The sequence below is a fragment of the Thalassophryne amazonica genome, chromosome 13 (genome assembly GCF_902500255.1).
Source record: "Thalassophryne amazonica chromosome 13, fThaAma1.1, whole genome shotgun sequence".
Lineage (NCBI taxonomy): Eukaryota > Metazoa > Chordata > Actinopteri > Batrachoidiformes > Batrachoididae > Thalassophryne > Thalassophryne amazonica.
The window spans coordinates 35,247,611-35,271,379 of record NC_047115.1 but is presented as its reverse complement, the minus strand read 5'-3'; the positions used below and the strand labels follow the sequence as shown (position 1 = coordinate 35,271,379).

The following is a 23,769-nucleotide window of genomic DNA, read 5'->3' as shown; positions in this document are numbered from 1 at the left end:
AGAGCTGCAGGGACTTGCCAGTACTGTATTTTCATTCCCTCTGGAGGCATTTCCGCATGCTAACAAAGGCCAGCCTGCACGATGAAACGCAGAGGAAGCAGCTTATGTGAACAGAGTTCGTTCCAGCATGCGTGTGACCCCGGTGAAGCGAACACTTGGCTACATGCACATTTACTTTTGAGCTTGTAACTGAGTTCGCCTCGGGCTCTTCTTGGTGGACAAGCCTACTGTGGCAGAAAAGCAGCCTACGCTGTGTCACATTCAGAAGACAGAGTTGCTCCTGTTTGCCCCTGCTGTAATTAACTGATATTATAGCAGCCTGTTGCACGTACGTTGCTGTTTTTTTACGGGGCTTGTTAACCAACTGTCCTTTCAGTTGTACTTCCTCTCTACTTGCTGCCAAAGGAAATGTGCGCTGTAACCCAGGTCACCATTCCCCAGGGCGTCTGGCACTTGGAACACATTGAATCAAACCAATAATAATGCAAAATTGCCTCTTTGAATATGAAATATGCAGTGTTTGCCGAGCATATCTAATGCACTTTTATCCAATGCTGCTTTTTTTGTTTGTTTTGTTTTGGCTCTTTTGCTCTTGTATATCCTTTGTTTATACCTCCTAGTTTTTGGCAGGATATGAGGTCGGTTTTGCAAACTCATTGGAAGTCATGACACAATAACAGAGTTGCTTTTTTCTTTTTAAATAGGAGCAGAAGTAGCACCAACTGCAGCATTGCTGAGGATTTTCTCCGGGGTCATCTGCAGTGGGTTGACAGCCAAGACCTTGTGACACAAACTCATGCCCATAAACAGGGATTTAGTCCTTTGGAGAAAATAACCTTGATAATTACTGGGTTGATATGGACCTTCCCACAGCAGGAGTGAGGGAGGCTAAGAGGGTAGACAGAAAAGGGGAGACAGAGGGAGAGAGAACCACATCCTCTGGTGCATTCCTTCATGCTGTGTCATACCGGTGCTGAGTTTCCTGTCAGTTTGCACGGATCTCTGCAAGCCAGAGAGTAAAACACACACAAAAAGCCTCATGGACGCTGACATTTAAAAATTAAGAAGACAACAAGCTACATGCTTAATAGGCTGTAACAAAAGCACAACCAAACTGTTTAAATCAGTTGACAAAAGAGGACAACTAGACAATGGGGCTAAATTGGAGATGCCTGGCAACCTAACAGAGGATGGTCTCACAGCGTTTGACTCGTGTCTCCGTCTCTCTTTCTGCACCCTTCCCTCATCACGCGGACTCAGCGGTCGGGTTGAATTGGCATCGGCGCAGCAGCCGGGGTTGAATGTCTGCGGCTGGCCGGTCGCCTGTCTGCTTCCATAGCATTCAGCTGGTTGAAGAGGTCTTGTTGAACTGCAACGCTGCGCCCACCCACTACAGCGCCATTCACATTTGTAATGGCAGAAATAACCGAGTGCTGTGATCAGTGCTAGCTACCACGTACCAGTTTAATACTGGGAATGACGAGGGCATTTTGCTGGGTAAGCAGCGTTTCCCTTCCGAACATCCTCCCGTTTACAAAACAGAAACATTTGAATTGTGCTTCAGAGGACGAGAAGCGTCTCACAAACAAAGCATGGGGCTTTTAAACAAACACCGTGTTCACATCTCAGATATGTTCTCCATCTCGGCAGCATGCCTGACGCCTACATTGAGTGTAAAGTGAAACTGACTGATCTTATCCCCAAGGAACTGTGCAACAACAGCAATGCGTGCAGGCAAAAAAACAAAACAAAAACAAAAAACAACTGAGCTTTTGTGCAGGAATTTCAAACGTTGCACTTGCAAATACAGTGTGAGATTTTTCCTCTTGCCTGTCATCTGCTTTGTGCGCCTTCGGCTAATGGCAGCTCATCCTGTCACAGATGACCTGCACCTTACTGAACCAGTCTCCCTACTCTCCTCAGTCCCACTGAGACAACCAGAGTGAGGACACGCATGAGCACCGCGACGCCCTCCCTCCTTTCTCCTCACAGTCACTTTCTCATCCTTGATTCTTTCTCTCCTTCACTCTCGTGTCCTTTTTGTCTTTCTCCCCTCCCGCTCCGTCTCTGCAGTCCTAACATCTTCCTGCAATGATTACCAATGCAGTTTTTTTTCCTTCCTCCCCCAGCCAGTGTAATGTCTCCAGCCTCCTGTGTACTTGGAAAGCAGCCTAATAAGCTCAGTCGCACACTGCCGTCTCTGCACTCACAGGCCTGTGTTGTGGCGCGCACGCACACCGCAGTAAACAAAGATGGGCATGCACGCGCTAACCTAGTGCGCTAATGGATCGGCATGCCAGCCCGCAGAGGATCGCGCTGACGCTAGCTCGCTAACGTTGACCTTCCGCGTGCCAATCACAACAAATCTGCTCCCTGATTTGAATACAGGAAGCCAAACAGTGTAAATTGAAAGCAGAAATCCCCGCGGTGTGAGACGAGATGAGCCTCTGAATAAATTATTCAGATGGCAGCCTCTTTTCTCCAACAATTCTTGCCTTCTGCTACGTTTAATAGCATCTGTGATAACGCCTATCGGAGATGAATCCAGATGTGAAGCATTCGCGCGTGCCCATGCTCATAAGTGTGCGCGGCCTGCTCGCCCATCTTCTCGTGCGTCCCGTTGTGTGGTGTGATGAGGAAACAAAGCCTCACCGGGGGAATTTATTTCTTCTCTGGAGAGGGCTGTCAATATACAACTAGTGAATCAATGCCCCCATTTGTTTGTTTGCTTTTTTTTTTTCCCTGATAATTCCGCCTGTGTTGTGCAGCGCTGTGGCAGTGTTTTGCAAGCAGGTACAGCTCTTAGCAGACATACTTCCTGTCAGTGAGAGCAAACACACCGCGTCAGCCTCATGTTTCATTACCGTACATCAGTAAATTACCGCCTGGTTTTTCTATCAGTCGCTGCAGCTCATTTAGTGCCACGGTGGAACCTTTGCATGAGTGGAAAATAACACCAGCATTAGATAATGTGTTTTGGAACGACTAGACACAAAGGCATAGAAATTACCTTGGATAACTGAATAGGCGATTCCTCAGCTTACTGTGTTTTGATTCTCAGTTTATGTGAGCAAAAAGAAGACCTTCCCTGACTCGGATGCTTGCAGTGGTTTAAAGATAAAACGTGCCATTCATTTGGAGAGGTTTTACACAATATTTTTGAGGCGAGCTGCAATATTTTGATCATGTTTCCATTTTAATGTGCCTTTTAGTGCCTTTATCAACTGACAAAGGATGGACAGGTTGTGTCTTTGTGTTTTGATCTGAAAGCAGGATATCACACGGTGTCGGATGGATTTCTGTGAAATTTTATGATGAGGTGGTCTTTGAATCAATAAAAAGTCTGCTGAAAAAGTAAAACTTATACACTATATTTACTTCTAAACTTCTAAACTATATTTTCTATTTTTCCCCTCAAATTGTTTAAGGTTTCAAACAAATTTTAAATGTATTTTCAGAAAAACATGTAAAAAAACAAAATTACAGTAATTTTTCTAAAGCTGGTCCAAGTTTCATTTTTTTCAGAATAGGTATACAAAAAAATAGGTGTACATTAACAGTTTTTAAAAAAACACTGTTCAACATTAGTGTTACATGTATGTGCGTGTTTTGCTTTGTTGTGTTTTTTAAAGTAAAATATGGAACTACATCGATCCATGAACGCTTGAATTGATCTAATTGTACTACAAATCAGTCAGTGGCTTGATTTTAACATTATAAATTAGTTATGATGATCCTGCTGCTATTTCTGGGTTTTTAAACTCTGGAAAAGTTCAAAAATCAGCACAAAGCTCTCCTGAGACTGGACACAGCGCCATTAACATTGTCTGTAAGGCCACATTAAAATCAACACGTCTGAGACTGGTAGGAGGTATAAGTAATCAATGTGCCTTCGAACTTCATGTTTGATTCACAGTTGGTAAATACTGTCCTACTGGTTCCAAATGGAAACGTTATTTAGGAAAAGCTGTTTATGGTAAGGTATCAGGCTAATAACAAAAGCAGCAGTCTTCTTCTATGCTTCACCTTTTTTTGTCTTTGTTTTTTCATTTATCTTTGATGTCTTTTTAATAGAATGCAGTGGGCCCCAAACCTGGGGTCTAAAGTTGCACCCTAGGCTCTATAGTTATCCTAACCAGAGCTGGCATTGTATCCGAGGGCTCTCTTCAAGATGGTGATCATTCCCTTAATTGCAGACAACTGCACCTCATGTGCGCTTCGGTGACCGGGGATTGCCTCAAAGTATTTCTTCAGGTTCTTCTTCATCAGGCCTGTTGCCCCCACCACAGCTGGCATGATATTGATGTATTTCAGTGACCATGTTGTTCGTAGGTTATTTTTCAGGTCTTGGTATTTCAAGATCTTTCCCCTTCCTGCTCGATTCAGGCTGTAGTCATTGGGGACTTTTCTATTATGAGTTATGTGGTGCTGCCCCAAGTGGTGAACAGAAAGCAAGCTATGGCAGTGCCATTGTGCTGCAGCACAGTAGTAAAAATGTGAACAAGTTGTAAATTGATAAAATTAATGAATTAATTAATAATTAATTATAATTAATCAATTATAAATGAATTTAATTTCATAATCTTTTTGGTGTCTGTGAGCATTGCAAGAGTATTCATTTATCTGGCTCCTCATGCACCTCCCAAGTCATAGATTACATCTCAGAAATGTTTCCAGTCTTTCTTTAGAATTATGAAGTTTGCCTTTTATTTCTTTCCCATGGCAGAAACATCTGATCCTTCAACTTTAAGACATTTGCAAATGCATCTATTTAACTGTGGTAATTGCTGTGTTGTTGTGCTTAATGCAGTTCCAGAGGATGAAAGGTTTTGCATGCGTGAATGTAGACCTGAGTTCATATTGGACACAACCTTGTATGGCTTTATAATTATATAGTGTGAAATCACACTTTTGGCCACACCTTGCCCAAAAGTAGACCTCCCCTGTTGGTGTGGTTTTTATTATTCTAGAGCGCTACAGGAATATTCTGCTATTTCACCCACTGTTCTGGATTTATATGTATTTTCATTCTTGATAATCCTCTTATCTTCTTCTTTTCACAATTAATATTTGAGATGCATATCACAACGGCATCTTCTGTATGAAAGAGATATTATAAGAACAGTGAACACTGGCCCAGCTTTAGAATAGTAAGGTAACCTCCCAGTGTGTAAACCATGATTAGAATAATCATTACACTAACACTGTTGTTGGTAACGCCAAGAATGATTACATGTAAGCACTTCTAATGGCCTCTGTGGTTTCTTTGTGCTCAAATACTCTTCTATCTATCCCATATCCATGTGTGAAATTACAATATCTGATCACATTTAGTTAATTAAACCCATATGAGTAATTTATTTAACTCAAAAAAGGGGGAAATGAATAAACCATGGAGGCGTGTATAGCTTGCTTGCACTGGTGTTCACAATAATTAATTGGGGAGTAATCTGTAGCCTGTGAAGACAGCTCAAGTTTCTTCTTTCCGTCATCTGTTCCAGTTCACGTTCAGCAAAATGTAATGCAGATGTTTTTTTTTTTTGTTTTTTTTTTTTTTTTAAGCAGTTCAACAGAATAATAATAAAAAAAATAACAAGAAATAAGTGAGTTGGAGATGCGATATGGTAAAGTAGGCTAACGCATTAATAATCAGCGAGTGGTCGCCCCGTTAGGAGATGTGCTCATCCAACTTAGAGAAGGGCCACGAGCGGGGAAGAAATATTTCTGCATGATTCAGAGTTCAAAGGCAGCTGCTTTTGCAACTGGATGGGAGCAAAACACTCACAAGGAAAAAGGAAAGCCAACTTGTGTTTGTCATTTAAGTATTTTATGTTTCGTGTTTGACAGAGATTAGAAATGTACTACATCCACTCCAGCGCTGTCACTTCTTGTTGCGTATGTCCATTGTCTCAGATGCACGACAGGGTGCTTTATTCTATCTTGATAAAAACCACCAAAGTCTTGTCTTCTTGTCACCCAAAAAAAAAGCAGATTTTGTTTTGTTATTGTCCCTGATTTGTTTTGCATTCTGTTTTGTTTCATTTCAGACCCGCCCTGTAATCAATGAGGATTAAAAACACAGATTTTGCTGAAGAGGAAACAGAAACCTCCTGATCCACTGGTAAGGATCTTGATTTATTACCTACCTTACCATTATCTGCAAAATGTTAAACATGGGCTCATGCAGATGAGCTTCAGTGTCATTTTGTGTTGTGAAGGCTGTTGATTATGCACAAGATAAGATGGTTGCATGTAGGATTTTGCTCTCTGTCATGTTTAACCAGCTGCTGAACACATATGCCTTTTGCCTGTGCATCTGTGGTCATGTTGTCCATTAACTGACAAGAAAAGTGGTTTCAAGAATCAATTGAAAACAGAATGTGTTGCATTTTGCCATGTGCCAAAGAATGTACAAATTTTAGTTCTGTGAGGGGCATCAGAAGTTTATCTCAAGTCATTTGAGAAATGGTGTTCCTGTGACACTGAAATTGACATTCCATTAAATACAGCCACAGAAAAATGATGGTCTGCAGACACTTTAGAAAAACCGGAATAAATGTTTTCTCATGTGTTTACAAGTCGTCATCATATTATGTTAGCTTGATCATATGGATTTTTAAAATTAGAGTGTTTCTTCCCTGTTTTCTCCAGTGGTTTTACTGAACGGCATCAAAAGTTGCAATTTTCTAGCTGAGAAGCGTTGCATCCACCCAGCTCCATCGTTGGGTGAAATCTTGTGAATTGTGTGCTTTTCAAGAGACCCATATTGCATTGGTTGGTTTTCCTAGAATGTAAAAAAGAGGCTCATCTCTGTAGTAGCCTGAAGAGCAAAATACTCAACGCGGTACTTAGCATTAGCATAGATAAGCAGCTACGGTGTTAAAGTGTAGTCTGAAAGTTTACATAAGAATGGACTGCATTTATATAGCGCTTTTCCATCTGCATCAGATGCTCAAAGCACTTTACAGTTAGGCCTCACATTCACACAAACACACTCACACACCGATGTCAGGGTGCTGCCATGCAAGGCGCTCACTACACACCGGGAGCAACGTAGGGATTAAGGAGCTTGCCCAAAGGCCCTTAATGATTTTGCAGTCAGGCTGGGGTTTGAACCGAGGATAGTCTGGTCTCAAGCCCAACGCTTAACCACTAGACCATCACCTCCCCATAAGAGAACAGAACAGTAAAAGAAAAGCATGTTCATGAGGACAGATTCGGGCTCTATGTATGAACATGGACTTGTGAGGAGCGCTCACTCTACACGCTGCGTCTCAGCTCAACTCACTAGTCGGAACTTCCTGAGAATCACACAGTGGCTACGTATTAAGTAAGAAAAACTGTCTTTAAGACACGCAATGGGCAGAAATATTACAGTCACCATTACAAAATAATTTTAAAAAACTGCTCCTTCTTTTTCTTCTTCCAGTTAATTGGCATGTGGAGCACCATTTGGCACATTACCGCCACCTACAGTACAAAATCATCCTGGTGTAAATGCCAGAAGATATTTATTTCATTTATTTTAGCATTCTTTAACTTCAAAAGCGAAGGAAGGAAGCAAAATAGTGGCACCATTTTCTGAAGATTGACAGCAAATTAATACATTAAATGGTTTCAGGATCCCGACGTTGCTTCAATGCTCACTCGGTTGATCAAATTGAATTTTGCATTGTCAGAAAAACTCTTAAAAACACTCAGTGGACTATTGCAGTAACTATTACAAAAAATTTAAAAACAAATAAAGAAAAAACATTTTGAAATTAAAACTACTATTATGAGAATAAAGTCTGGTGAGCAGATAGATGATGTTCTCGGAAGTAAGCGTCTTAGTTTTGGAGGTGATCTGGAGTATATTCTGGAACTGACATCCAGAGGAATGTTTGGCACACAGCAACATTTAAAGGTGATTCTTAGACTACGGGCACTTATTATGTCCTTTGATCATATTGTATGAAAAACAGAAAAAAGGGGAAATTTCACACTTTTATAGTTATCTTTACAATGAAAGTGTTAAGAAATTTGTTCTAGTAGTGTATGATGACTTTTTCACCTTTTTTCAGCATCATTATATGCAAATATTGCCGTTTTGTGCTTGTCCCACACCCAGACTTTTGATCTTCAATGATAAAAATGAATGGTAAAGAAACATTTTTTTCTAATGTTTTAAAATATCTCTGAATAAAATATCAGTAAAATAATCAAAACATAATTGGGGTATTCAATGTCATACAACTGTTGTGATTTTTTTTAAACAAAATGTAGTTGTCCCACACTATTGCCGTAATTTCCACCACAACACTGTAATGTCCCTTTAAACAGTTTGTATGAAAGATTGTTTGGGTAGTTACTATGGAGATAAACAGTGACATCAGAGCATATGTATATAGCGCCAAATCACAACAAACAGTTGCCCCAAGGCGCTTTATATTATAAGGCAATGGTGTGGTGGAAATTACATTTACAAGGCCAATAGTGCCCATAGTTAAAGAATCACCCGTAAGGAAAATGTTGTGGGAGGATGTTGATGAAATTTCGTGAGTAAATGGATAATGTCCAAGAAAATTAGGAATTTTATTTAGAATTTGATCCCCAACATATTTTGGATCCAGGATTAAGAAGAAGTTGTAAGGATTCAGGAACATGTGCCTTGGCAGAGGTATGTGCTCTCTGAGTGCCTTGTAGTTACAGCTGTTTAAAATGAAAGCATGCCAACTCACTGTATGATGATAGAATTATCGGGTTGGGGGTTTTTGGGTGTTGCATTTCATATTGACCTGGAGACAGCTGGTGCTGTTCAGGTAACAGAGCAGACGGTCACACACAGTAAGTATGAAAAGTCAAAAGAGATGTTGCTCGTATTCCTGTGATGTTGATTTACGGGGGGGAAAAAAAATCCATTTGCACACTGCAGCAGCAATATAATCCTGTGTGTGCTTCAAGCTCTTTCTAGAGTGTGAAACCTCAACAGCAGTTCTCAGTGTTGCACCAGTGGTGACTTACCCTATATGGCTATTGACTACCTCCATCAATTCCAATATCAATCTCTAAGAGGAGGCCAACTGCTAATCCCCAAATCCCGTCCTCCAATCATTGCCATCTTCTGTACAAGAAAAACTGAAGGACAGGATGCTTTTGATCTGAAACATGCATGAATACTATGTTCAAGTAGCCTTGAACTGCATGATTACTAGCAAAGACGTGATACCTCGTCAGTCACCATCACAGCCCTCAGATGGCCTTTGTTTGGGCACCGGTTGCAAATGTTGACAGTGTAGTTTGTATACTTACAAAATGGCATCAAAGTGCTGCAAGGTGGATCATTTTGTGGTGACATCTGCACATTCTGCAGTATGTTAATGAGGAAACATGCAAAAGCCCAGATTGCCAGGAGACAGAAGGAGCGATGGTGAGGGGGGTGGTGGGATGGGGGAGGGGGGGAGCAAAGTTGGAATGGAGGAACAGACGGAGGCTGGTTTAAATTATGGGATGCAACCTGCGATTTCCAAGTGGAAAAGAAAGGCAAGAGAAACCTCAAGTCATGCATATCAGATTACGCATTTGCCACATTTTCTTATCATGGTCGGTGAGCAAAGTTGTGTACAATCTGGACCTTTTGTGTGTGCCCGAGAGAGAGAACATGTATCCATTTTACTGTGTTGTGGGGCGTGGAGCTGCAGCCTTGTCAGGCGTTCATGGAAGAGCAGCGGAGTCGCTGGCATTGTAATTTGTTGCCTTGCTTTGCATTCTGTATGTAATTGTGTGTGCGTGTGTGTGTGTCTGTCACCTGATGTGTCTGTGTAGTTTGCCGATCATTTCGGACATTGAGCGTGCACAGCGGTCATAGAGACAACTCATGCTGAAACCATGAGCTGATTAGCTAATCGACAGCTGTGTTGAAACTGATCGTTTGTCATTCCTCAGTAAAAACTGTGGAGCTTAGATGTGCAGATATGCTGATTTGCTGTTCTTTTTGTTTTGTTTTTCTTTTTTGTATATTTTCACTGGTTTTGTCCTGAACATCAGTCCGTTTCTGTACTTGTTTGTTTTCTACTGTGGGCTGTTTCTTCACTACACCTGCAAGTCGTGCACCTCATGAGCTTGACGTGTGTGCAGTGTAAGTTGTTATAATGTAATCAGTTCTAAAGTGTAAAAAATGGAACTAAATTCCTAAAATTTATTTGGCTAAAATTGGAAAAAAAGATGTAATCTATATGTACAACATTCTTCCTGGTGCCGGCAAGTGTTTAAAAGTATTAGGGGGAAAAAGGGGGCAGGGTTCCACATGCTATTCATATATTATAAGTATGTGGGGCCAAAACTCTGATAGAGCCCAGATTAAGTAGAGCTAAACTAAAGAGAATCAGGTTTAAATTTGACATAAAATGTTTCATATGTTCAAAACCCAATTGCATATATTTGGGTGTAGATCGTTTGCATGGTCCATGCGTGTCCATAGTGCCTGAGAAGTTGCGTTGATGATTTTTTTTTTCTTTCCTGTATCATTAATCATTTAATTGTAAAACTGAAAATGCACGGTGATCTGCTGCTCCTGCTACAAAGCTCACAGTTTGAAGACTAATCCACACATGTTAATGATTCACGTGAAGAGGAGCTACCTTATTTTACCTTATTTTGCCTGTTTGAGTAATTCTAAGGCAAAGTAAGTATATGTGTCGCACTGCTACATCCCTCCCTTGTGTGCCAGCCCTCTTACAGCCAGTGTGAATAATGGATCCATTCTTATGTCTGTGACTGGGGCCTGCACAGTGCTATAGTTTCCCCACCAGAGGTGGAGGTGGGGGAGAAAGGAGGGGGTGGCGGTCTGGAAATAGTGATGCCTGGGCAAGCAGCACCTTCGGTGGGCCTCTGAGCCTGGTTCACCTTCTTTTAACACATCTGTGGTACAAGTACATTTTTGCCAGACACCCAGGTGGATAACATACAGCAGTCTTCCTGTGAGGTCATATGGAAATATGGTTTAAAATATTGCTGTTTAATGATGATCTCCTTAAAGCTACAGTGTGTAGGATTTAGTGTCATCTAGTGGTGAGGTTGCAGATTGTATTATGTTGTTGCCGGTCATAATTTTATTTCTCTTCAAATTTTCCCTTCTTTGGCAATGGGGATTTGTGCTCCGTTGCCATCTCTTATGATAAGAAATATGTATGACTCTACCTATCACAAAAACAAGGAATGTCAAACTGAGCAACCAGTCGACAGCGTGTAGGGGAATGACTGCTGATCCTTTTCTTCAGTCATTTGGCCACACTGCAAATGTGAGAGGAGGAATAAGTTTGTCCCTTTTGGGCCTCTGTATCAACATGGTGGAACAACATGGCGGTCCTCCGCGAGGGGGCCTGCTCCATGCAGATATGAAAAACCCATTCTACTTCATGAAAACCCATCGTTCATTGTTGCAGGTAATTAATTATACACTAATGAACAAGTGGTTATGAATGCTGTACTCCATTTATGCTGATAAACACACCTAAATCCTGCACACTGTTGCTTTAAAGATAACAGGTGAGTAGGTAAAATGATGCATTTTGTCAGCATTGGACACAAGCCACATTAACTTAAAGTGACTGAGCTGGGAGTCAGCGCAGAGGCTTCACAGTTAGCACTGTTACCTCACAGTGAGAAGGTCCAGCTTGCATGTACTGTCTGTGTTTGCATGGGTTCCTCCGGGTGCTTCGGCTTCCTCCCACTTCCAAAGACACTTGGAGACTCTAAACTGTCCGTAGATGTGAGTAAGAGTGTGAATGTGTTTGTTGGTATGTGTTGACCCTGAGATACACTGACGGGCTGTCCAGGGTGTACCCAATAACTGCAGGGATAGTTTCAACCCCCCGTGACCCTTAAGCCTTATTTATGCTTCTCTGTCTCCGAAGCAGAGCAACGCAGAGGGCTCTGCGTCATTGCGTACCTTCCCGGAGCCCCTCTTCGTAATCTGACGTAGGGTCCTTTTTTCAGAGAGCAGCATCAACTGAGAACATGGCGCCATTTGGGGCCAATTGTGCCAAACTACTGAATGAACCTTTATCTTTTCAACATTTTCTTTATCATTTAACCACATACAGCAACACGTACAGATACTATCAAATAAATATAAAATAGTTAAGCTATCAAATTTACATGAATTTACAATTTATGATGATTTATTTATTAATTTAAAACCTGATTTACACTTCTGCAGCTGTAACTCCGTCTCATTCAATAATGCTGAGGTGCGTGACAGTTTTAAATTTCTCTATCGCTGGAGTATGCTTTATTCGGACTAAACTGTTATTCAGTAAGCTTTTCTTTCTACAATCATCGACTCAGTTCAAATGTAAGATGTACAGTTTCCTCTTTTTTCCGACTCCATGTTGTAAATTGCAGACTTTTTCTTCCAAACGTATGTGATTCTGAATGTAAAAATCCCACAAAACTATAAAATATGAGAAAAAAGCGTGAAAAGAGAAAAGTGTCAAATCCACAACCCTTTGCTGTGTCTGATTTAAAAAATAAATGGCCCGTCTTTTAATCATGGAATGTTCCGGTTCCATTTCCTCGAATTGGCCAGTGTCAGAGCACTGAATTTTAATTTTGTACCTCTGTTACTGTGCACATCCAGACTGTTCTGTCCGGTTGCATGTGAGGGTTTTTTTTTTGTGGAAATACATTGCGATCAGGCAGGTATTTTATCAGATGTGAGTGAAAATCCATAATATACTGTGTTATTATTATATAGAAACAATACAAATACATTCAGTTTATATGATGGCTGTTTAAGTGAGTTTTACTGTACATGGAACTGAATATTAAATTTACCTCTCAGAACTTTGATGGTGAAGTCGCTTCCATCCCAAATTTTTCTTCTGTTCAGATGTGAAGGGAATCTGTACATCTTGAGCCCCTTGTTGTGTCTATTTGTGCATCCAAATGCACAGCAACCTGGCATTTTCTGCAAATAAATAAATAAGTAAGATGGATTTACAGATAAATAGATTAACAGCGAATGCTATTTTGGCCCCAAGATGGCACCACGAGTCACATGACCTTTTTTTTTTTTTTTTGGCTCGTCATGTTGCTACTCTCTGAATAGAGGGACTCTAGCCTGACGTGCACTTCCCCAAAATTGGTACTACACGTCAAAACGACGGAGACCACAAGGGCTGTGATTAGTCACTTTTCCAGTTTCACATCCTTCCTCTCCCGTCATATTTTCAAAGTTTTTGCAGTGCACACGTGGATTACATTTCGAACATGGATCAAATAGAGGAACGTTTGGCAGAAGAGTCCGCAAATATGACCAACTTTAAAACACGGAGTCCAAAAACTCCGAAGATGCTCAAGTGACACGCAATCCACAGAGGGAAATTGCACCTAATGTTGGTTTGGAGGTTGATGATTGTACAAAGAAGTGGAGCTCAGTGAGGGACAAATTGGTCTAGAATGGGGGGAAACCTGATCAGGAACAGTGACATCACACCCCCTATTATTTCAGCAGTAAATTTCATTACAACATCCACCAACACGACGGACAACTTTGAAAGGTTCACGCCCACATCTACATTATTGCGTGGCCATGGAGTTACGGAGTTGTAGAAGCATAAATCAGGCTTTACTGAAATAAACGGGTTCAGAAATGGATGTATGGATGGCTGAACTGCAGGAGAAAGTACAAAGCCACGCGGGATCTTGCCTGTGTGTAAATGTGTGTTAATGTGCAAAGTAGGTCATTTATTTGGAACAGAGGCAGCCATAGTGTGCCTCTCTGGAGCAATGTCAGTGCGGGGAATCATCTCATAAGGAGACACATCACCGGCTGTGGCGAGATGCGCTGTGGATTTACATATACTGAGCATTTGTTTGGATGCCAAGTCCAAACCATAGTATTGTGGAATGGGGTGGGGCATAGCATTGAAGGTGAAAATGGCTGTGACAAATCCAGAGACAGCATCAGTAACCACAAGCAGAGATAGCAGCCTAAAAAATCAGACAAAATCAGATTACCAAACAAAGAGTTAAGAGGATTAATTCTGATCTCTCTCTCTGTCTTCTTTTCCATCAGACGGACATTAAATCTGCAATCTATAAAATCCCTTCAAATGATTTTCTTTTTCGCTTTACATCCCCCCTTTTTCTGGTCACATGTTTGGAGTGAAGCTCGGTGAACTCTGCGCTTTTGTTCTCCCCCGAAGCCTCTAGAAATTGCTTTGCTAAACAGAGTATCACATTGGCTTTTAAAAATATCTTTGCAGGGTAGATTGTGAATCTGACCTCCGGTCAGTTGGTGTGCTGCGTTTCTGTTGTAATAAAGCCATATGAGCGGCGGCACTGCCTTCAGATGTCAGGGTGTGTGGAGAGACGCCCGTGGCTCCTTGGCCGTGCTCAGCGGGCACATACCTAATTAACAGAAAATATACGTAAAACACACGACAGAATTATACCTTGTCTCTTGCTTTCAAAGACACCAAAATATTGTTGCTTTTCTTAGATTTAATGAGTGGGGTTTGGCACTCTGAGTACAGTGTGCTCTTTGGGGAAAAAAGACTAGATTATTTTGGTTAATATTTTATAGAGCTTACAAAAGCAGAGGGCATCTGAGGCTTTTCAGATTATTTATTCTCAGCCAATAAAACACAGCCGAGTTCAGCTGCTGTGCCGCTGCAATGCAGAGGCTCTTCGACACAATGCCAAGACAAGGCACTTGTTGTTAAAAGCATTTATCTGCCGCAGCATTGTTTGTAAAACGGGAGCCATTCAGATGCACGCCGGTCCTTTTCCATTGCATGATTCGATTCCGAAGGGGCCAGTATGTGCTCGGCGTCGTATCGTTCTCCCGAGTGCTGATAACCGCAAAAAGATTTGTATTAATATCCTCACCAGTGCTCTTTGATATCTCTTCATTCATGTTGAGTCCCCGCTCAGCTGCTCACGTGCACCTCTGCTCAACACGGAAATACAATCCAGCACCGTGCTTGACGGTTTGACGAACTCAAAAATCTCACGCTCACTCAGTCTCCCCCTCCTTCTTTTCCCCGCTTTACAAGATGTACTAGCAGGTTGACTACCCATCGCTTTGTGATGTCATACTTTAGAACATGTAGTGATGTTTAAAATAATAATACAGAACTAATAAATCATGTTTACATATTCTTTGTTCACAGTATTTTTTTTGTTTGTTCTTACACATTCTTTCACAAATATATGGGGTTATCTGGTGAATATGTTCTAAAAGCATTGACTCAGAATGCATTGCTTTGTCCAACATTAGGGTTCTTTGTTTGTTGTTTCGTCAAATGAATTTCCGAACCCATTGTGTATAATGCGAGATGTCCAAGTTTATTTTTTCATGTGTCTAAGAGAAAGTCATGCAACGTTTAGGCCGATTTTGCAAGTGTGACCATGAAGGCTCTGAGAAGAAGCGACGGCAGGTTAGTGATCTCACAGGACAACTGTAGTGTGATACTTTGAAGAAGGTAACATGGGTAGCTGTTAATGATGTCTTTTGCTTACACCCCTATTCCATTATGTTCTATTAAGCCTCCCCCCCCACACACACACAGTGCAAAGTGGCAAAAACAGGATGAACAGCTACTGCAGCATGCCTCCTAGCAGGCTGGCTTATAAGGTGCAGACCTGGCAAGTGGCTGGCTTATACAGCACATATCTGGCAACCTGCTCGAAAACTAAAGTAAAGCTGCGCCTGGCTGCATCCTCTGCCAGAAGCACATGGAGCACCCCGATGGAGCATACTCAAACAAGTTTCAAGCTATATACACTTGGACTGCCCCATTTAATGGAGCTTGAACATGATTGAAGCTGTTAAGACTGCAAACACCCGGAAGTGACCACACAATGATGATGTTTTGGCGAATCTTCAGGAAATTTTTGAAGAGCTTGAAAATTTCTGCCCAATTTGAAAAGTGTTGCTTAACTGCTGCGTATACCAAGTTTGTTCAAGATTGACAAAAGATGGATCAAGAAGTTACGGTGATCCTTCAAAACGCACCCCAATTTGCTTTTCGGATGAATTCCATTCAATTTCAAGTTATTTTCATTATATAGCACCCAATCACAACAGAGTTGCCTCAAGGCACTTGACACAAGTAAGATCTAACCTTACTAACCCCCAGAGCAGCAGTGGTAAGGAAAAAAAACTCCCTCTGAGGAAGAAATCTCAAGCAGACCAGACTCAAAGGGGTGACCCTCTGCTTGGGCCATGCTACAGACACAAATTACAGACAATTCACAAAAGGAATATACAGGAAATGCTGTTGGTGCACAGGACAGGAGGGTCTCCAGCACAAATACCACACCCATCTCTGGATGGAGCTGCATCTTAAAAGAATCAGGCATCAGAAAGACAAGAAACACAGTATAATTTGCCAGCATTAACAACAAGAAAAACAGGAAATACTAAGGTGATCGCCGGTCACTATGATTTCCTGGAGTTTTTTTCTCATTTTGTCTCTCATAGTTGAAGTGTACATATGATGAAAATTATAGACCTCTCTCATCTTTCTAAGTAGGAGAACTTGCACAATCAGGGGCTGACTAAATACTTTTTGGCCCCACAAAACTAAACTGACTAAACCAATTGAACTACAAACACAATAAAACAATAACAGGAACAACACTGTTAAACTAACATGGACCACAATAACAACATTTAAAACCCCAAAACCCCAGACTCCCATGGTGTATTGCAGCACAGTGTCCATTGTTTACTGTTAGGTAAAATCTCTCATTTCCAAAAATATTAGTCCTATCAATTTTCCATTTTTTGCAGCATTCATCCTTGACCTAAAATGTATAAGCATACCAAACAACAAATGTCAGCTCTCCCTGGTTTCTGCGTGATTGAAGCCATACACACGCACGCACACAGAGGCCACTTGGCTATTATAATATAGATTCTTTTCATTTGTGACCCAAATCTCACATAGTGTGGAAAAAAATGATGGAATTATGTGTCGGCCAAACTATCTGCCTTGTCAGAATGTGATCCCTCGATGGTTTCAGTTGGAGTAAGTGAGGCGGAATCTGCAGATTCTGGGTTGTCTGGAGTGTGTAGATACTGAGTAAATAGTGATTGCAGAAAAATGACAGATTGATTTTATATGAATGTGTCTTATGTTGTAACCAACATGACTGTAATTGACTTTTATTAACACATCTCCGGCAGAAGTACACAGTTGAACCAAACCGTCAGGAGAAGCAGGATTATTTCGAAATGTCACTGACGGCGTAATCGTTCAGTAGAAGAGACACTATATCTCATGTCAGTCTGTGGTCACATGTGACTGTGTTTGAGCATGGAAATGAAAGCTGCAACAAATGCCACAGTAAGTGCAGTTGGAAGGTTTGACTGCATCAGTCACAGCGGCGGTGCGATTTGCAGTTATTCAAGTTAACAGTTAAATTGCGTGTTGCAGTGCATCCACACAAACAGAAGCACGTCTCCAAACGTGCTCATTATCAGCAGCAGGAAAGCTGCCTGGGCATCGGGACAACTTTTGCGTGTTTGGCGTGCACTTAAGTCAGCCGAAGCTCTTTCCAGGAGCTGGCTAACCGAGTTGGCTCGTACTATCACGCTGCCACGAGTGTGCAGCCGCTTCAGCCTGTGCTTCGTTCTGTGGCACTATTTCTCCCTGCCATAAAATCACACGGCCACTTCTCCTTTCACTTGTGTGTGCACATGATGAATGATGAGAATTTAACGAAAAGAGGGAAAAATGAGAAAGTACCAAATAAAGTCCTCGGAGAACAGAGACCTGCATGCGTTTGTTTGTGTAGAAGAAGAGGATGGAGTATATTTGACAAAAGCAGCGGTCTATAACTTTTTCATACTGCAACCATTTTCTACTTTTCAGGTTTTTAAACGGCTTGCACAATGTGGCACCTGTAAGGTTTTTTTGAGCAATATGTTGCCAGTTGGAGCTGACAGAGGGTGGTTACTGTGTCACCCTCATCATGCCTTCAGCATTTGTTATAGTTCAAATTCATATTCTTGTATCTATTAAATTTACATTATACTTAAAACTGGTCAAATATAACAGATTCATTTTCAGAGTGAGTGTCTTTTTAGTGACAAATCATAAACATAACCTTAAATCGTGCTTGCACTTATGTGCTTTCCTTACGCATGAACTCTGCCACATACCTGAAACTCTTCACACTCTGGCTAGAAAAGAAAGGAACACGCACACAGGCAGCTTTCTTTGTGCATCCCACCGGCAGAACACAGCATAATGATTCACCAGTTTGTTAAAATACCTTGATGGAACATTAATTGTCTGAAATAGGAGATTGTTTGTTGTAATAACTGATGCATGACCATGTTCATGCACTGTGCTTCCTTTGCACACAGCCGTGATGTCCTACACAGACTTCGATATGTATGTGTGTGTCTGTGTCTTCCACCTTTGACCTGTGGAGACATTTATTAAATAAAGAAGGACAAAGTGAAGGTAAATATACCCTACAAGTATAATGATTTATTTAATTTTTTATTTCTGTGCGGCATCTGTGCTTGACTGGCACTGGAACAGCAGTCTGTCAAGCTCAATAGGTTAACGCCAATGTTTCAACCTTGTAAAATACAGACGCTATCAGCACCCACTGAATTTGCTTTGACCTTGATCGATGTGTTGAATGTACAAACATCACCTGTTTGCATGTTCCCTCCAAGAATTTTGCTCATTCTGGTAGACAAAACCCAGATTGCACATTCGTAAAGGCAAACATGCTAAATGGGCTATACATCCTGTTTTGCACATTTGGCAAATGGTATCCTTGCTGTGCACAGTTAGTAACTCAGCATGCAGGTGTATTTTCGGGTGCAAACACAGCTGCTCTTTGTATCACTCTATTCATCGACTGATCATTTCAGCTCTAACACTGTATGCAGTTTGTACATATAAATCATTCAGTAATGAGTTGTTTACATGACAGATTATAACTATGTTTTGGAAAAATGAATTAATAATAAATCTAAGATAGCAGTTGTTGAAGTTGGTTTTGTTGTCAGGGTTTGATGCCAGCAGCAGCAGCAGCAGCCGTACCTTCTTCCAGACAGTCTTGGACATGAAAACTCTGGCTGCACTGCTCTGGAGGACTCATCTTCTCTTCTGTTCTGCGTTCCTACTGTGAAACAAAAGGCAACCGGACCAAACCAGGACTGACATCATTGGCAACAGCTGCAGGCTGCACAAAGTGTGTGTCTACGTGTGTGTGTGTGCACATCTCTCTCTTACTCTGCGTGTGTGTGCGTGCATCTGTCAAGATGAGGTGACCTAATTGCTCAGCTGAGCAGTGCGGTAAGAGCCTTGTGTTGTCAGAGGAGCAGCAAATAAACAGAAGAGTAATGCAGCCCCTCCACCCAGAGCCCTGCCCCCCCATGTTTTGTTTATGTGCTCCCCTCCCAGCCACACATGCACACTTTCACTCCTGACCATGCCAAAGCAGATTTGAAGATGCAAAAAATGATGCACCACTGTCCGTGCAAATTCCATGTCAGCTCCGCGGTAATGGGCGGTGGGTCAGAACAAATCCTGTTTGAGAGACTTCATTCCTATATCCTGTAAAAAAAAATAGAACGAGTCACAACTGGACCTCGTCTGTCTGTCCTTATGTCAATACTGTCCACCTGACAGCAGGACGGCAGTATAGCAAACTCAGTTTTAAAGCAGCATTTTTTTGAATAAAGAATTCTGCCTCCATGGATAATATCTGTACTCTGAGTGTATTTGTTATGAGAGACAAACAGAATTTTATACCCTGTTATCAGGAGGTTTTCTTTACTCCACCAGCTTAAGAGGCTGCAGTCTGTGATGTCTGCATTGAAGCATATCTCGCTCTGCCTTAAGGAGCTGTTAACCCACTTAAATGAATTTAATTTGTTTAGGTTTCAGTGGAGTCTTATCGGCATATGAGGAAATAGTTTTGGAACACCTTAAAAACTGAATTTATTCTCCTTCTGTACATTTTGCAGTTTAAACTTGCGTAAGTCTGTTGGAAAACCGGGTGGCCTGAGCAGTCGCCCGTCTCGCCGTGCACGCAGACAGACAGAAATGGCCCCTGGCACCCACAGCCTCTCCTCAGTGCTTCTGTTGTGATGTGTGGGTTCGAGCGTGAACCTTAGTAACCTTACTTGGTCCATCCCGCTGCTGCTGCTGCTGTGTCTTATTACTCTGACAAACCCTCCAGTTCTGTCCAGAGGATGTAAAAGGGAGAGATGGGATGGATGCAGCACGCTGGCTGTTGGGGGGGGGGGGGGGGGGGGGGGTTCAAAGCAGGAGTGAGAGCAGCATGGTGGGAATACTGTGGGTGCAGAGGTGTGGGGGCTTAAAGGAGAACGTTAAAGAGAAGGGAACCTTGGCAGTTAAAGGTGGTGATGGTGATGACGGTGGTGGTGGGGGAGAGCTGCTGGAGGCCGGCGGTATTGACGTAGCTCAGATAAGTGCAGGATTAGCAGATCCACAATGAGCCTGGAGCTGCTCTTCTTCCATTCACAACAGCCAGTGGTGAAGTGGCTCATTAATGAACTGTGAAAGGGGAAAGAATCAGCTTTCATGCACGCATGTGCACCCAGTTTGTGTTATTTATTGAGCTCTGCTACATTCAGCTAATGAATGTGTGTACTGTTGGAGCCTTTCAACGATAACCTTCGCTTGCACTTTTCTCACCGACTTTGTGCTCTTGTTTTATTTTATTTTTTTCCAGGTGTAATTATGTGGCCAACCAGCTGGTGCTTTGGGGCGTTTGACACTGTGCAGACCTTCAAATGGTCAGGAGGCTTGTTCACTCCATTTTTGCTTTTTCCAGAAGACTAAGGGCCACTTCACACCTCGCTTGATTGGAGTGTATGATTCCGAGCCTGTTATATTTTCTAGTTTGGTTTGTTTAAGTGGACGTATACACCTTAATTCAACTCAAATCTGCACCAAACGTCCCACCCAAATATATTGCAGTTTATTTACAAATAATAAACAAGAAAACAACATGACCAAATGGAACAAATACTCATATTATGAAAATTGGATTCGAGCATGTTGAATAAGGGGCCATTGTGCTCACATGTGTCTTTTATTTGCATGTATGTGAAAGACAGATAAAACTCTGCCAAATGTGCAACATTGTAATAATTCAGTTGCTGATGTGGTCATAAACAAAGTAGAGGTCCGGACACAAACAATTTGTATTATATATATATATATATATATATATATATATATAAAGTCCAGAGTTATTGGGAAGCAACAACTAAACAAAATGCTTTTATAAGGTGAAATGAAAAAAATACAGATACGATATAAACTATGTTGGACACACTTAGCGGCACACTTTGATGAATTTACAGTAAATTGTCACTTTCACACCAGTTTTTCTTTGCACAAATCAGAGGATGGATACATGAATATTTCCCAGTCATTGTATGTGTCTTTAACTTGTTTGCATTAATTTCTGAAGATATTTTATAATGTGTACTTGTGGTGGCCAAGCAGTTATGTGTACTTGTTTCCAGTGCACCACCTCTGCCCATTTTCCATGTAATGTGGAGTTGCATCAGGAAGGGCATCTGGTGTAAAACGTGTGCCAAATCAACATGCAGTTCCACCTCTGATCTGCTGTGGCGAACCCGAATGAAAACAATGGAGAAGCCAATGGGACTTGCTTGCACTTAAAATGGGTGCAGGGGAAAAAAAAACATGGAAAAAATCCCCCATGGGGGGGGGAAAAAAAAACCCAACTGGAAAAAAAAACCCCAGGAACAAAACTTGTATCATTCATCACAATTTATTGTCATAAATGTAACTGTAACATTTTCATAGATTTTATATCACCTAATACAGTGCTCAACCCTTCTCAATAGTTCTGCCACACTTTTGTGACCCTCACTGTAATCCACATACAAGTTGCAGTCTTTTTTGCTTTTGGGGGCCTTCTTCACGCGCTTCATTGGTGGCTTTCCTCAAGCATCCCGCGTGGACAAGGGCTTGTCCTTCCACAAGCTTTCGATTGCTTTCCAGATGGTGGGATGCAAATGCCCGACCAGTTCCTTGTAGCGCAGATTCCATGCCTTGCTCAAGTTGTTTTTTCGGTCCGGCCCGTCCATCAGGTCACCATCGACGGGCCGAACATTCCAAAGTTGGGGTGGAAACAGTGGCAGGACCCTCCTGATGCAAACAGGAGCTAATCAAACAATCCCACCTCTCTTTCATGTTTCTTGGTCATGTGTCACACCATATACCCTTCATATCATATTGATATCATTTATTTGGTGTGTCTTTAAACAGCTGTCTTTTCATGGGAGATTAAAATCAGTTTTAATTAGAAACTTTGCGTGATGCAAGTTTTGTTCCTGGGTTTTTTTCCTGTTTTTTTTTTTTTTTTTTTCCCGTATCCCACTTAAAATATAGGGGAGTCGATAATCCTAATCAGGACTATAAATCAGACAAATTAAGAATAGCAGGTAATTTAAATTCCGTCTGTTTTATTGATTTGCGTTACATTTTAAAAACAATAATAAATATTTGTAGGTAATTTTAAACTTCATTACGACATTGAAAAACAATGTTTTTCTCTGTATGTAGAACACCTTGATATAACATCTCTTGTGATCTCAAGCTATATAAATAAAGCTGACTTGTCGTGACATGTATTCCTGCTTGTGTAGGATCACTGCCAGCTGAATTGTGTAATGAGTGAGTTACCTATGGGGCTGGGCGGATTTGTTTTTGCAACCCCAGTATGTGTGTAAAAGACAGATGGAAAATGAAACGAAATAGGAGCTAAAATGGAACTTTTCTTTTTATTTATTCAGTTTGTCCACACAAAAGGAACCAAAATAGTGGAATGTAGCACACGACACTTGATGGGACTTAATCGGTCACACAAATCTGCAAAGATGAATATATATTGAGCAAAACCCCAATGCAGTATGATCTCAAAATACCGGATGTACTGCATTAAGTGCTCATTCGTTATCCGGGCCGTCACACTCCACCAAAGAGCGTAGCAGTTGCTTTTCTCTGTCTTCTGGACATAACTTAGATTTTGTGTGTCGATACCCCGTGTCTGTGTTTTTCATGTCGCTGTGAGTGAACCCACATGTAGCAGCCAGAAGCTGGAGGGTCAAGTGTCTGCCTCCTTTCACATTAGAGTGGAAACCTGCAGGTTCAGATTTCAGACAGGGTCATCCCACGTCTGTGCCACAGGGCTCAAAGGTTTAAAGTTTACATTTTAGTGATATGGTAGCGCACCGGCTGACCTGTCTAGACTGCTTCACAAATACCTGTTTTGCATGAAAAAAAATGCACTTTAGATATTTCAACATACGAGCCGTGCAATGTCGGAATAATTTTTTTTAAAACTTCGATAGATTATTGATAAACGTGTGAATGATAATTGATCGGATAATTCAATGTTAATTGAAATTAACATGAATTGGCATGAATTTTTATGTGCGCAAGATCAAGTTTCAGTCTGTTCTTGTTTGCAGATTTTTGTTTACACTCTTTTTGTTTCCTAAATGGTGGCAAAGGTTTGTTGTGTTTGTTTTTACACTCCTCACATGCAGATCCACCTTGGATTTGCTGTGGCGACCCCAAGAATAGTAACACAGGCGTTACATAAGGTATGTCGTGTGTGTTTTTCTGTATTTCCCGTTCCCTCTAGTTTTCTTCCATTTGACCCTCTTCATCTTCTTCTTTCCCATGCCAGTCCTATACAGAAACTGGCTAATTTCCTGAACCTGTTTATCCGTTATTCTTC

At 41.4% G+C, this 23,769-nt stretch overlaps 1 protein-coding gene across 3 annotated transcripts in view; it reads left to right on the top strand.

Annotated features, from left to right (window-relative positions):
* LOC117523829 (zinc finger MIZ domain-containing protein 1-like) overlaps positions 1-23,769 on the top strand; it is a 259,273-nt gene that overhangs the window by 82,962 nt on the left and 152,542 nt on the right. For all 3 annotated transcript variants that reach the window (XM_034185439.1, XM_034185438.1, XM_034185436.1), the window contains exon 3: positions 6,048-6,121. The gene's annotated coding sequence lies outside the window, so the exon portion shown is untranslated. The remainder of the gene's footprint in view (positions 1-6,047; positions 6,122-23,769) is intronic.